Source organism: Bos mutus, chromosome 20 (genome assembly GCF_027580195.1).
Source record: "Bos mutus isolate GX-2022 chromosome 20, NWIPB_WYAK_1.1, whole genome shotgun sequence".
NCBI classification, from domain to species: Eukaryota; Metazoa; Chordata; class Mammalia; order Artiodactyla; family Bovidae; genus Bos; species Bos mutus.
This window is the reverse complement of record NC_091636.1, coordinates 3,453,084-3,467,601: the sequence shown is the minus strand read 5'-3', so window position 1 is coordinate 3,467,601 and position 14,518 is coordinate 3,453,084. Positions and strand designations below refer to the sequence as shown.

Genomic DNA, 14,518 nt, shown 5'->3' with positions numbered 1-14,518 from the left:
GGAAGCTCCAGTGAAATAAAATGAATTACCCTCTCTATATCCAAAAAGAATTTGGGAAAGATTGCTGCTATTTTTTCCTCAAATGTTTGAAACTATTTCTTTATGAAGCCAGTTAGGCCTTGAGTTTTCTTTGTGGGAAAGTCTTTGTTTTTCTGTAGCACTTAAATTTTTTAAAAAGTTAACTTTTTTGATTTGTAGTTTATATATAATAAAGTTCACCAGTTTTAAGTACAGTTTATTTAGGTGTGACAGATGAATGTAGTGTAATCACAACAATCATATATTGGTCTTTTTTTTTTTTTTTTCTTGTGATATTTTTGATAGATTTTTGTTATCAAGGTAATACTGACCTCAGAATATTGTTGGTGATGTTCCCTTTTCATCTACTTTTTGGAAGAGTTTGTAGCATTGATATGTTTCTTCCTTAAATACTAAATAAAATTCACCACTGAAACCAGTTTCTTTAATAGCTGTTGAGGTTATCCATTTCTTCTTGTATGAGTATTCTTGTATCTTCTAAAGAATTTGTCCCTCTTATCTGAGTTGTGGAATAGATTACTGTAAGTCCGTAATATTCCCTTATTTTCCTTTAATGTTTGTCAAAAGTCAAAGTGTTAGTCATTCAGTCATGTCCGACTCTTGCGACCCCATGGACTGTAGCCTGCCAGGCTCCTCTGTCCATGGACTTCTCCAGGCAGGAATACTGGGGTGGGTTGCCATTACCTTTTCCAGGAGATCTTCCCAACCCAGGGGTCAAATTCCACATTGTGGGTAGATTCTTTACCACCTGAACCAGCATCAGTTTTCATGATCCCACTTTTATTTCTGAGACTGAAAATTTGTTTTTTTGTATAATTTTTTCCTTAGCAGTATGGCTAGAAGTTTATCAGTTTTATTGACTGTTTCAAAGACAGGACTTTTGGTTTCATTAATTTTTTTCCTTATTGTTTTTCTATTTTTTGTTCTACTAATTTTGGATCTCATCTTATTTCCTTCCTCTGCTTATTTTGGGTTTAATTTGCTAATTTTCTGTTTTTTTTTTATGGTGAAAGCTTAGATTATTACTTTGAAGACCATTTTCTTTCTTTTCTAATTTTCTAATGCATTCAGTGACATCAGTTTCTCTCTAAGCACCTCTTTAGTTATATCCCACAATGTTTAATATGTGCAGTTTTCATTTTCATATAGTTCATGGTATTTTCTAATTTTTCTTGTGATTTCTTTTTTGACTCGTGTTGTTTAATGATACATTGTTTAATCTTCAGATTTCAGGGTTTTTCTATTAGGTTAATTTTGAATTAATTCTTTGTCATCCAGGACATATTCTCAGCCCTTTTAAATTTATTGAAACCTATTTTATGGCCTAGAATAGCATTTATCTTGTTGAATGTTTGATCTATACTTGGAAAGAATGTGCTCCCTTGTTGGGTAGAGTGTTCTCTAAATGTCAGGGTAAGTTGTCCGATAGTGTTATTCATGTCCTCCAGATCTGTACTCTTTTCTGTCTGCTTGTTCTATGCCTAACTAAGAGAGGAGTGTTAAAATGTTCACATCTAACTTTGGATTTTTTTTCCTCCTCTGAGTATGTTATTATTTTCTCTTACACATGTATTTTAAAGCTCTGTTACTCAAGGGCATATGCATATAGGATTACTGTATCATTTTGATAAATTGATCCCATTAACATTATGAAAGTGTCTCACTTTATCCCTGGTTACATTCTTTGTTCTAAAATCTGCTTTGTCCAGTGATAGCATAGCTACTCTGGATGTGTCCTTTGATTAGTCATGAATGTTATGTTTCTTTTTCTGTCCGTTTACATTTAACCAGTGTGCCTTTGTGTTTAAAGTGGGTTTCTTATATGTAGTTATCCAATTTCACAATCTCTGTCTTTTAATTGAAATATTTTGACCATTTACACTTAACCAATTACTAAGATTTTAGTTTTCTTATCTCTCCTTGCTATTCTTTGGAACTCTGCCTTCAAACAGGTATATCTTTCTTTTCCTCCTTCATCTTTTGCTTCTCTTCTTTTCTCAGCTATTTGTAAGGCCTCCTCAGACAGCCATTTTGCCTTTTTTGCATTTCTTTTTCCTTGGGGATGGTCTTGATCCGTGCCTCCTGTACAGTGTCATGAACCTCCGTCCATAGTTCTTCAGGCACTCTGTCTATCAGATTTAATCCCTTGAATCTATTTCTCACTTACACAGTTTAATCATAAAGGATTTGATTTAGGTCATACCTGAATGGTCTAGTGGTTTTCCCTACTTCCTTCAATTTAAGTCTGAATTTGACAGTAAGGAGTTCATGATCTGAGCCACAGTCAGCTCCTGGTCTTGTTTTTACTGACTGTATAGAGCTTCTCCCGCTTTAGCTGCAAAGAATATAATCAATCTGATTTCGGTATTGAATATCTGGTGTTGTCCATGTGTAGAGTCTTCTCTTGTGTTGTTAGAAGAGGGTGTTTGCTATGACCAGTGTGTTCTCTTGGCAAAATTCTGTTAGCCTTTGACCTGCTTTGTTTTGTACTCCAAGGCCAAACTTGCCTGTTACTCCAGGTATCTCTTAACTTCCTACTTTTGCATTCCAGTCCCCAATAATGAAAAGGACATCTTTTTGGGGTGTTAGTTCTAGAAGATTTTAGGTCGCTATTAAGAACCATTCAACTTCAGACTTGGATCACTGTGATATTGAATGGTTTGCCTTGGAAATGAGATCATTCTGTCGTTTTTGAGATTGCATCCATGTACGGCGTTTCAGACTCTTTTGTTGACTATGATGGCTACTTCATTTCTTCTAACGGATTCTTGCCCACCGTAGTAGATATAATGGTCATCTGAGTTAAATTCACCCATTCCAGTCCATTTTAGTTCACTGATTCCTAAAATGTCGATGTTCACTCTTGACATCTCCTGTTTGACCACTTCCAATTTGCCTTGATTCATGGACCTAACATTCCATGTTCCTATGCAGTATTGCTCTTTACAACATTGGACTTTACTTCCATCACCGGTTTCATCCACAACTGGGTATTGTTTTTGCTTTGGCTCTATCTCTTAATTCTTTCTGGAATTATTTCTCCACTTACCTCCCATAGCATACTGAGCATCTACCGACCTGGGGGATTCATCTTTCAGTGGCCTATCTTTTTGCCATTTCATGCTATTCCTGGGGTTCTCAAGGCAAGAATACTGAAGTGGTTTGCCATTCCCTTCTCCAGGGGACCACATTTTGTTAGAACTCTCCACCATGACTCGTCCATCTTGGATGGCCCTACATGTCATGGATCATAGTTTCACTGAGTTAGACAAGGCTGTGGTCCATGTGATCAGATTGGTTAGTTTTCTGTGACTGTGGTTTTCATTCTGTCTGCCCTCAGATGGATAAGGATAAGAGGCTTATGGAAGCTTCCTGATGGGAGAGACTGACTGAGGGGGAAACTGGGTCTTGCTCTGATGGGTGGGGCCATGCTCAGTAAATCTTGAATCCAATTTTCTGTTGATGGGTGGAGCTGTATTCCTTCCCTGTTGTTTGACCTGAGGCCAAACTATGGTGGAGGTAATGAAGATAATGGCACCTCCTTCAACAGGTCCCATGCATGCACTGCTGCACTCAGTGCCCCTGGCCCTGCAGCAGGCCACCACTGACCCACACCTCTGCTGGAGGCTCTGGACACTCATGGGCAGGTCTGGGTCAGTCTCTTGTGGGATCACTGCTCCATTCTTCTGGGTACTGGTGCACACAAGGTTTTGTTTGTGCCCTCCAAGAGTCTGTTTCCCAGTCCTGTGTAAGTTCTGGTGGCTTTGTGGTGGGGTTAATGGCGACCTCCTCCTTCAAGAAGGCTGATGCCATACCCAGGTCTGCTGCACCCAGAGCCCCTACCCCTGTGGCAGGCCACTGCTGACCTGTACCTTCCTAGGAGACAATGAAACACAGTTCTGGCTCAGGCTCTGTGGGGTCTCTGGGTCCTGGTGTGCACAAGGTTTGTTTGAGCCCTCTGAGTGTCTCTAGTGGGTAAGAGGTTTAATTCTAAACACTATTTCACCTCTCTCACTGTCTTGCTGGGGCTTCTCCTTTGCCCTTGGACGTGGGGTATCTTTTTTTGGTGGATCCAACATTCTCCAGTTGACTGTTGTTCAGCAGCAAGTTGTAGTTTTGGAGTTCTCGCAGGAGAAGATGAATGCATGTTCTTCTACTCCACCATCTCCTCGGGAAGATGATCATCTCCTCTGTGTTTGATCATCTCCTCGGGAAGATGGATCATCTCCTCAGTGATCAATGCAAAGAAATAGAAGAAAATAATAGAATGGGAAAGATAAGAGCTCTCTTCAAGAAAATTAGAGATACCAAAGGAACATTTCATGCAAAGATGGGCCCAATAAAGGACAGAAATGGTATGGACCTAACAGAAGCAGAAGGTATTAAGAAGAGGTGGCAAGAATACACAAAAGATTCATGCAAAAAAGATCTTCATGACTCAGATAATCACAATGGTGTGATCACTCACCTAGAGCCAGACATCCTGGAATGTGAATTCAGCTGGGCCTTAGGAATCATCACTACGAACAAAGCTAGTGGAGGTGATAGAATTCCAGTTGAGCTAGTTCATATCCTTAAAGATGATGTTGTGAAAGTGCTGTGCTCAATATGCCAGCAAATTTGGAAAACTCAGCAGTGGCCACAGGACTGGAAAAGGTCAGTTTTCATTCCAATCCCAGAGAAAGACAATGCCAAAAATGCTCAGACTACCACACAATCGCACTCATGTCACATGCTAGTAAAGTAATGCTCAAAATTCTCCAAGCCAGGCTTCAACAGTACATGAACCATGAACTTGCAGATGTTCAAGCTGGATTTAGAAAAGGCAGAGGAACCAGAGGTCAAATCGCCAACATCCATTGATTGGATCATTGATAAAGCAAGAGAGTTCCAGAAAAACATCTATTTCTGCTTTCTTGACTATGCCAAAGCCTTTGACTGTGTGGATCACAAGAAACCGTGGAAATTTCTTCAAGAGATGGGAATACCAGACTGCTTGACCTGCCTCCTGAGAAATCTGTATGCAGGTCAGGAAGCAACAGTTAGAACTGGACATGGAACGATAGACTGGTTCCAAATCGGGAAAGGAGTACGTCAAAGCTGTATATTGTCACCCTGCTTATTCAGCTTCTGTGCAAAGTACATCATGTGAAATGCTGGGCTGGATGAAGCACAAGCTGGAATCAAGATTGCCAGGAGAAATTTTGAACTGTGGTGTTGGAGAAGACTCTTGAGTCTCTTGGACAGCAAGGAGATCCAACCAGTCAATCCTAAATGAATCCTAAATATTCATTTGAAGGAGTGATGCTGAAGCTGAAACTCCAATACTTTGGCCACTTGATGCAAAGAACTGACTCAATGGGAAAGACCCTGATGATGGGAAAGATTGAAGGCGGGAAGAGAAGGGGATGACAGAGGATGAGATGGTTGGATGGCATCACTGATGCTATGGGCATGATTTTGAGTAAGCTCCAGGAGTTGGTGATGGGCAGGGAAGCTTGGTGTGCTGCATTCCATGGGGTCACAGAGTCGGACACGACTGAGTGACTGAGTTGAAGATTTTAGTTTTAAATCTACCCCTTTGTTATTTGTTTTCTATTTGTTCCATCTGCTCTTTCCCCCCCTTTTACTCTTTTATGCTCTCTTATGGATTAATTTAGTTTTGGGGTGATTCCGTTTTCATCTTTACCATTGGTTGATTAGTTAAACCTTGTTTGTTTAATATTTTCCCCTCATGTTTGTTGTCGCATTTACAGTTCACATCTTTAACTTACCACAGCCTGTCCTGAAGGGATAGATGCTGCTTCATGAACGTGGAAGAAAGACCTTACAGCTGTATACCTCCCCTTCCCTCCTTCCATCCTTGGTGCTGTTTGTTCTGTTTGTTGTCTTACATTTGATTTCTATAAAGGATATAGAGTCCATGATATGTTGTTGCTGTTTTTGCTACTGTGTCATATTTATATGAGTAAATACATAATTTCAAAAGCTGTTTATTTTTCTAGTGTTGTAGGTCAGTTATACTTCACAACAAACAGACTTTTAGAAAATGTCAGGTTTGTAGTTACAGAGTCAGGAGGTACGGCCTGGGGGACTTACAGTGGTCAGTATTGCTGTATTTAAAATGGATATCCAACAAGGACCTACAGTATAGCACCAGAACTCTGCTCAGTGTTACGTGGAGAGGAGTTTGGTGGAGAATGGATGCGTGTGTATGTATGGCTAAGTCCTTTGATGTTCACGTGAAACTGTTCACAACACTTAATTGGCTATACCCCAATAGAAATAGAAAGTTTAAAAAAATTAAAATATTCTAAAGTAAAAAAAAAAAGATTAAAGTTGTCGAAAGGTATAAAGACTAATACAAAGTTATTAGATAAATAAGTATTAGGAATATAATTACAACATGATTAACAAAGTTAACATTGCTCTATGTTACACAGTGCATTAACCACTCCTCATTTCCCCTGGCGGAGCAAGAACAACCATTCTATTTTCTGTTTCTATGAATTTGGATGGTCTAGATACCTCACGTAAGCGGAATTGTACAGTATTTCTTTTTTTTTTTTTTTTCGAGAGTTGATGTCTGATCTTATTTATTTGTTACTCTTAGAACATCTCGTTTTTGACTGGACTCAGACTTAGAAGTAGAAGCTCTCAGAGAGGACAGCCTCCGTCTCTTGGCAATCTGTTCCTGCCGTTTTTCTTTGGCCTCCTTCATTCTCTTGGCCAAAAGTTTAGCATATTCTGCAGCCTCTTCTTTATTTTTCTTAGTATGCTGTTTCTTCAGAGCAATACGCCGGCGTTTGTGCTGCAGAACTCATGGAGTCACGAGACGCTGAATCTTGGGTGCTTTAGTCCTAGGTTTCTTACCATCTTTGTTTAGGGGCTTTCGCACAACATATTGGCAGACATCATCTTCTTTAGAGAGATTGAGAAGTTTGCGGATTCTGCTGACTCTTTTGGGACCCAGGCGACGAGGCACTGTAGATAAGTCCAGGAATATCCTTTTCCCCTTTTTTCACGATGACCAAATTGAGAACACTCAGATTGGCATCCACAATGCAACCCGTACCGATTTGCACTTTCTCTCTCCAGTCCTCCTTGGTCTGTAACAGGAATGCCCCTTACTCAGTAGCAGGCGAACTCTGCCATGGGTCAAGACACCCTGCTTCATGGGGAAACCCTGCTTGTCGTTCCCACCACTGATTCGGACCACATAACCCTTCCATTCTTCACCCAGAGCGTCAACAGCAACTTCTGTGGCCATACGCTTCTCGTAGAAGGTACGAAGTTTTCATTCATCATCCACTTCAATGAGCTTCTGGCAGCCACTGGCCGGGAAAGAGATGTTCAGCTTCATTCTGAAGTGGCCGACAGCCTCCGAGGCGCCACGAAAAAGAGCAGTATTTCTTTTTATAACTATTTCACTTAGCTTAGTGTCCTCAGTGTTCATCCATGTTACAGCACGTATAAGAATTTCCTTTTCTTTTTAAAGGCTGAATAATATTCCTTTGCATGTTAATACCATCTTTGTCTAGCATTTCATCCTTCAGTGAGCATTTGGGTTGTTTCCACCTTTTGGTTATTGTGAATAATGCTGGTATATGGACACAAGTGTATAAATATTTCTTTGAGATTCTTTTGATTCTTTTGGATACAGATGCAGAATTGGTCTTGCTGGATCGTATGGTAGCTCTGTCTTTACTCTTTTGATGAACCGCCGTCCACTGTCCCACGGCAGCTGCCCCTTCCACACCCCTGTCAGCGTGTGTGGGGGTCCAGTTTGTCCACGTCCTTGCCAACACTGGCTAATTTCTGTTGCTTTGGTGCTAGTCATTGTGATAGGTGTGAGGTGATATCTCACAGTGGTTTTGATTTGCATTTCCCTGATTGGGGGCAGGAGGAGAAAGGGACAAGAGGATGAGATGGCTGGATGGCATCACCAACTCGATGGACGTGAGTTAGAGTAAACTCCAGGAGTTGGTGATGGACAGGGAGGCCTGGCGTGCTGCAGTTCATGGGGTCGCAAAGAGTCGGACACGACTGAGCGACTGAACTGAACTGAATGATTAATGAGGTTGAGTATCTTTCCATAAGCTTTTTGGCCACTAGTATGTATATCTTTTCGGAGAAGTGTCTATTCAAGTCCCTTGCCCATTTTGAATTAATTGTTTTTGCTGTTTAGTTTTAGTTCTTTATAGATTCTGAGTATTAATCCCTTATCAGATGTATGCTTTGCAAACATGTTTTCCCATTTCATAGGTTGAATTTTCACTCTGTTGATTGTATTCTTTGATACACAGCAGTTTTAAGTTTTGATATAGTCTGATTTATATATTTTTATTTTTGTTGTCTTAGCTTTTGGTATCATATACAAGGAATCATTGCTAAATCCAATGTAGCAGAGTTTTTCCTTTATCTTTTCTTCTAAGAAGTTTAGAGTTTTAGCTGTTATGTTTGGATCTTTGACCCATTTTGAACTAATTTTTTATGTGCTATCAGGTAAGGGCCCAACTTCATTCTTTGATATGTGGATATCTAGTTTTTCCAGTAGCATTTGTTGAGAAGAATGTTATTTTCCTGTAGAATAATCCTGGTACCTTTATCAAAAATCATTTGACTGTGTATGTGAGGATTTATTTCTGGGCTGTCTACTCCAGTTGGTCTCTATATTGGTCTTTATGCCAGTACCATGCTATTTTGATTACTGTAGCTTTGTAATAAGTTTTGAAATCAGGAAATGTGAGGTGGTATTACTGTTGTTTCTAAGATTATTTTGGCTATTCAGGGTCCCTTGAGATTCTGTATGAATTTTAGGATGGGTTTTTCTGTATATGCAAAAAACTCTTGACATTTTGATAAGGATTGCATTGAATCTATAGATTCTTTGGGTAGTACTGACATCATAACAATATTGAGTCTTGTAGTTCATGGCTAAAAGATGATTTTCCATTTACTTGTGGTGGTTCAACATTTTGAACTCCTCAGGTAGTCGGTCACATTTTAAAGAAATTAAAAACTGGAAATATTATTTTATATATACTGTCAATTTTACCACTTCCTCTTCATTTATCTCTGCATTCCCTCACTGGATTCAGGTTTTCTTCTGGTTTTCCTTGTGTCTGAAAACCTCTAATATTTCTTGTGTTAGAGATCTGAGAAGTAGATGAGTGCAGAGTCCTGGAAGCCAAGTGACTGAAGCATATCTGGGAGGAGAGAATGCTCAAGTCTTTTTGATAGGTTCTGAAATGTAAGCAATGAGAATTGACCATTAGATTTTATAATTTATAATATGAACGCTATTCTGATGAATAGAAATGATTAAACAAAGGAAATCAAATTCAGTTTAGACATTCATTTATTAAATACAAGTTCTTATGGATCCAGCATTTCTAGGAATTTGATCAAAAGAGGCAATTATTCAAAGTAAGCATAAAGTTTAATTGTAGTTGTATGTGACAGTAAAAAGTTTAATGTTTACTACTTACCTGTGCTGAGTAAATTATGGGATGAAGTAAACTGTTGGCATTAAAAATGAAAATGAAGGTCTACAGTGATATGAAAAGATATCCATGACACATGTGAAAAGCAATTTACTAGAGAGCATGCTTCAAACAGTTAAAAAAAAATATATATATATATATAAATCTATAGTTTTCAACCTTTGTAACCAAAATGCAAGTGATTGTTTCTAGATGATAGCCCTTGGGTTGAATTTCATGTTATAACTTTATTTGGGTATTTTCTTTTGTGAAGTGCCTATTTAAGTGTTTTACCTATTTTGGGGGAGGAGAGGTTGAGTGTATGTGTTTGCATTCCTTATTGATTTGAAGTGAGGGTTTTAATGTTCTGGATGTTTTATCAATCTTCTCTCACTTCGTGGGTTGCCTTTTTTTCTTTTAAGTTTAATTCCTTAAAAACTGATGTATTTTGTATGTTGTAAAATCCAGCCATTTCAGATATGCAGTTCAGTGTTGTTCTATCCCCATAAATCAGTTTTAGAGCATTTTAATCTTCAGTCTCTTATTGATGCTTTCAGTGAACAGAAATTTCTCATTATAATCCAGTTTATCAGATTTTTCTTTCTTGTTACCAGATGCTTTATCCTGTTTAGGAAAGCTTTACCTATTCCATGGTCATGGAGATGATCTATGGTTTCTTCTAGAAGCTTACCTTTGACATTGAAATCTGCAGTCTATGTAGAATATACTTTTTCCCCTTGGTGAGAGGGTAGGTAGGGCTCAAAATAAGAATATCCAGTTGATAGTTTTTTACTGGAAAGAGCATTTTTTTTCTCCACTGCACTGAAGTGTTACCTTGGTAATTAGTGAAGGGAACTCATAATGTGTGGATTTGAGTTTGGGTACAGTATTTGGTGGTGGCTTAGTTGCTAAGTTGTGTCTGACTCTTGCGACCCCTTGGACTGTAGCCCACCAGGCTCCCCTGTCCATGGGATTCTGCAGGCAAGAATACTGAAGTGGGTTGCCATTTCCTTCTCCAGGGGATCTTCCCAACCCAGGAGTCAAACCTGGGTCTCCTGCATTGCAGGCAGATTCTTTACCGACTGAGCTAGGAGGGAAGCACTTTGTCTACCTTTATTCCTATATAATACTCTCTTTGTTACAAGAGCTATATAGTAGATCTTGATATTTCATAGTGTAAATTCTCTCACTTAGTTCTTCCAGATTGCCTTCACTCTATATATTTTCATAAAAATTTTAAAATCAGCTCAATTGGTGGGGTGGGGAGGGGAGTAGAATGAAACCTGCTGGAAATGTGATGGATATTATGTTAAATTCATCATCTTACTCTTAAGTTTTTGGTGGTTTTGGTTTTGTTTCCCTAGTTTTAGTTGAATGATATAATTTCTAATGTGTGCTCAATAAGTGGTAGCTACTGTTATTATAATTCGTTGCTTTACAATTTCTTGGGTAGATTTTACGTTTGAAATCTTTGCTGAGTCTGCCAGGTTACCCCTTAACACAGTAATATGAGAAATGATTGTGATGTGGTATGGCATTTCTCTAACTTCCCTTCACATCATTAATAGATACCTTCATGTTTCTTTTAAAATAATTTATAGTAGAAGCAAAAGAGTAAAAAGGTTTTTCCGGTTTGTCGTTATCCTTCTCTGAGCAACGTTACGTTGTAGGTCGTTTGCCCATGTTATTTCTTTTCCTTCAAGGTAGGCAGAGTTATCCCTGCCCTATAAAAGAGGGAACCAGGTCCCAGAGAGAAGGCAAGTGGCGTACCGAAAGTCCCACAGTTAGTAATTGGCAAAGCCTGGGGTTTGCAGTGGGGACTCCTGGCTCTAAAGGCCTGCTCCTTACCTTTCAGCGGACGGACTGCCTCCGTGGCGCTGTGCTTCATGACTCAGTGTCTGTTGCCTGTTCTTCTGTTCCTGCTTCTAAAGCACCTTCTTTTTCTGGCTTTCTTTAGTAAACATGAAACACCTTACAAGTTTTGCTTTAAAGTTCTCTTCAAAGTCTCTTCCTGAGCCCTAGGAAGCATTGAAGCGCACATTCTGCCACCGTGTCTGCTTTCCTAGGGAGGTTCTAGCAGACTTGTATCTGTGCTGGTTTTGGACCTTTTTAAACAGTCAAATAATTAATGAGGTCTTCTTCTTTTATCTAGGTAAATGAATACTATGGAGGTGATAAGGGTGACTGCCTTTCTGAAAATAGATTTTATTTTTTGCTTCTTTCCTGTGACAACCAGAAATGGTGTTTCATGGTTTCTTGCCCTACATGTTGAAATCTTGCTCATTGTAGACAGTTTGGAAAATATGGGAAGGGAGTTAAGCAGAAACAAGATTACCAGTTTGGTCATTACAATTAATAGGAAGATATACCTATAATAGTTCTAGGTAGTATTCATTGTCAGTATATACTTATTATGCTACCCTACTTGTGTGTCAGGAATTATTCTAAGTGCTGAGAGTACAGAATGAATAAAACAGCCAAACACTTCTGTCCTGTGGAGTTTAAATTTGACTAAAGGAGCCCATATTAAGTGCCAGGATTATCTTTTAAAGTTTTCTCACTGTCTCGGGGAGAACCTGTTTTCACTTCAGCTTTATAGATCAGGAAGCAGACACAGGTCACATGTGTCTGCAGGATCTGACTGCTGGAAGTTTCAGTGACTGACTAGTTTCTGTTTTTTAAAGTTAGAGCGTATGTATCTGGGGTCTTGGTGTGGCTCTTTTGCCTTTTTCAGTTTCCGTTTTTAAAAAGTCACTTCATTGTTATTTTAAAAAGAATTAAAATATGTGTCTACACTGAAACTTATACATGTCTGTTTATACAAGCATCATATACAATACCAACAAGTGGGAACAACCCAATGTCTATCAACTGATAAATATTACTAAATAAATAAAATATGATATATCTATACAATGGAATATAACTTTCTTTGCATTTACTTAGATCTTTTCAAATTTTTTGAACAAAGTTTTGTTGTTTTCAGTATATAAATTTTGCATTCCTTTTGTTAATTAAGTATTTTATTCTTTTTGAAAACTTTGTAAATGGATTTATTTCCTTAATTTCATTTTTGGTTTGTTCACTGCCATTGTATTAAAGCACAATTGATTTATATATATACAGTTCTATTTTTAATCTTGATGCACATTTTTATTATTTATAATAGTTTCTTAGTGTATAGTACAGTCTTTAAGGAAAGTTGCAAAAAAAAAATTTGACCCTAGGAGGAAGCACTATTAAAAAGAAATACATATATAATGTAAGTGAAACGCACCATAGGTATTTTCTCATTCAGATACTTTCCAGATAGTTAAGATAAATAGTATCTCTAAGAATCTTTAAAAACAAAAACAAAAAATCAAAGCAATGCATATAAATGATTTTGGCATAGATTTAAAAAATACTAATTTTGATACAGATGTCAGCTTTATGTCTTTGATACAGATGTCATTGCATGTCTTTAATTAAGAGTGCCTTTCTGAAAAAAAAAAAAAAAAAAGAACTGTGTCTTCCTTAAGGAAAATTTAGATGGGGTATATAAGCAAAACAGAAGAATTACAGGGATAGTATTGTCAGCATTTTAACACTTTTTCTAGTTGCTTCTTTAAATAAAGATTGATAGGTAAAACATTGTAAAGATGGGATCATACAGACTTATTTTGACTTGCTTTTTTCCACATTTAATATAGTTTACATGGTTTTTTTATGTCTCTGTTCTTTTCAGATAGTATTTCACAAATTTTAGACAGATTACAGCCTTCACAGTTTTGGACAAATCTGCATACCATTTGTTCTTTTGTTGTATATTTTAAAAATCTTTTTCCTTTAAAAAAATCAGAAAAGGGAACTATGTAGAGATTGGTTACTGTAAAAAAAAAAATACCATAGAAACAAAATGTATAATGAAATTCTAGCTAAACACTGTTACAGTAACCTGAACAAGAGACCAGTTCTTTGTGTTAAAAACAAACAACAAAATATATGCCCATATACACCAAAGACATGACGGAATTATTTTAAATTCCAAAAGTGTAAGTGACCCACACATTTATCTACACTAGAATGAGTATGTAATTTTTGAAGTACTGTACAGCAGTGAAAGAGAATGAAAATATCTTTTGATATAATTGGGAGAATTGAAAGAAAACTGAAAAGGTAGTAGCAACATGCAGTGTGAGCTCCGTGTGCTCTAATACCTTACTCAGGGATTTCCAGTGTTTCACAGTAAGAAGTAAAAATTATATTTAGACCTAATGTACGTGAGCATGTGTCTTTATGTCTGTATACTATATGCATGTGTGTATGTCTTGCTGCTGCTGCTGCTAAGTAAGTCACTTCAGTCATGTCCGACCTGTGCGACCCCAGAGACGGCAGCCCACCAGGCTCCCCCGTCCCCGGGATTCTCCAGGCAAGAACACTGGAGTGGGTTGCCATTTCCTTCTCCGGTGCATGAAAGTGAAACGTGAAAGTGAAGTCTCTCAGTCGTGTCTGACTCTTCGCAACCCCACGGACTGCAGCCACGAGGCTCCTCTGTCCCTGGGATTCTCCAGGCAAGAGTACTGGAGTGGGGTGCTGTTGCCTTCTGTATTTGTGTCTGTATCACATACATATGCTTTCACACAGCGGCCCCCAGTATATTGTATTCCATCACTGAATGATCTTATATGAGAGCTTAAGAGAAACCCAAATAGACATTTTGGCCCAACCCAATAATACACAGAAAAAGTGCTACCATTTTTAAATGTAAGTTGCCATTATTATAAGAAATAGCCCAATTTCAGAGATGTTAATTGTAATTGATGAAATAGCAGATATACTCTGTGTTTTGTTCTTAGATATTTCAGGTTTTTTTTAAATGCTGGTTATCCTTTAAATTGATACTGTGAGCTCCAACCTGCAGTTTGAAAAACATTGCATTCAAGTTTTAGAATATGAGCCCTGACTCCTACTGTACATAAAAGCCAGTGTAGATGAGTTTTAGATGTAAGTAT

At 38.0% G+C, this 14,518-nt stretch overlaps 1 protein-coding gene and 1 pseudogene across 8 annotated transcripts in view; one reads left to right on the top strand and one right to left on the bottom strand.

The window, feature by feature from the left end:
- Nucleotides 1-14,518, top strand: part of FBXW11 (F-box and WD repeat domain containing 11) — a 131,603-nt gene that overhangs the window by 66,803 nt on the left and 50,282 nt on the right. The gene's annotated exons all lie outside the window — the stretch shown is intronic.
- Nucleotides 6,619-7,510, bottom strand: LOC102274351 (small ribosomal subunit protein eS6 pseudogene; annotated as a pseudogene).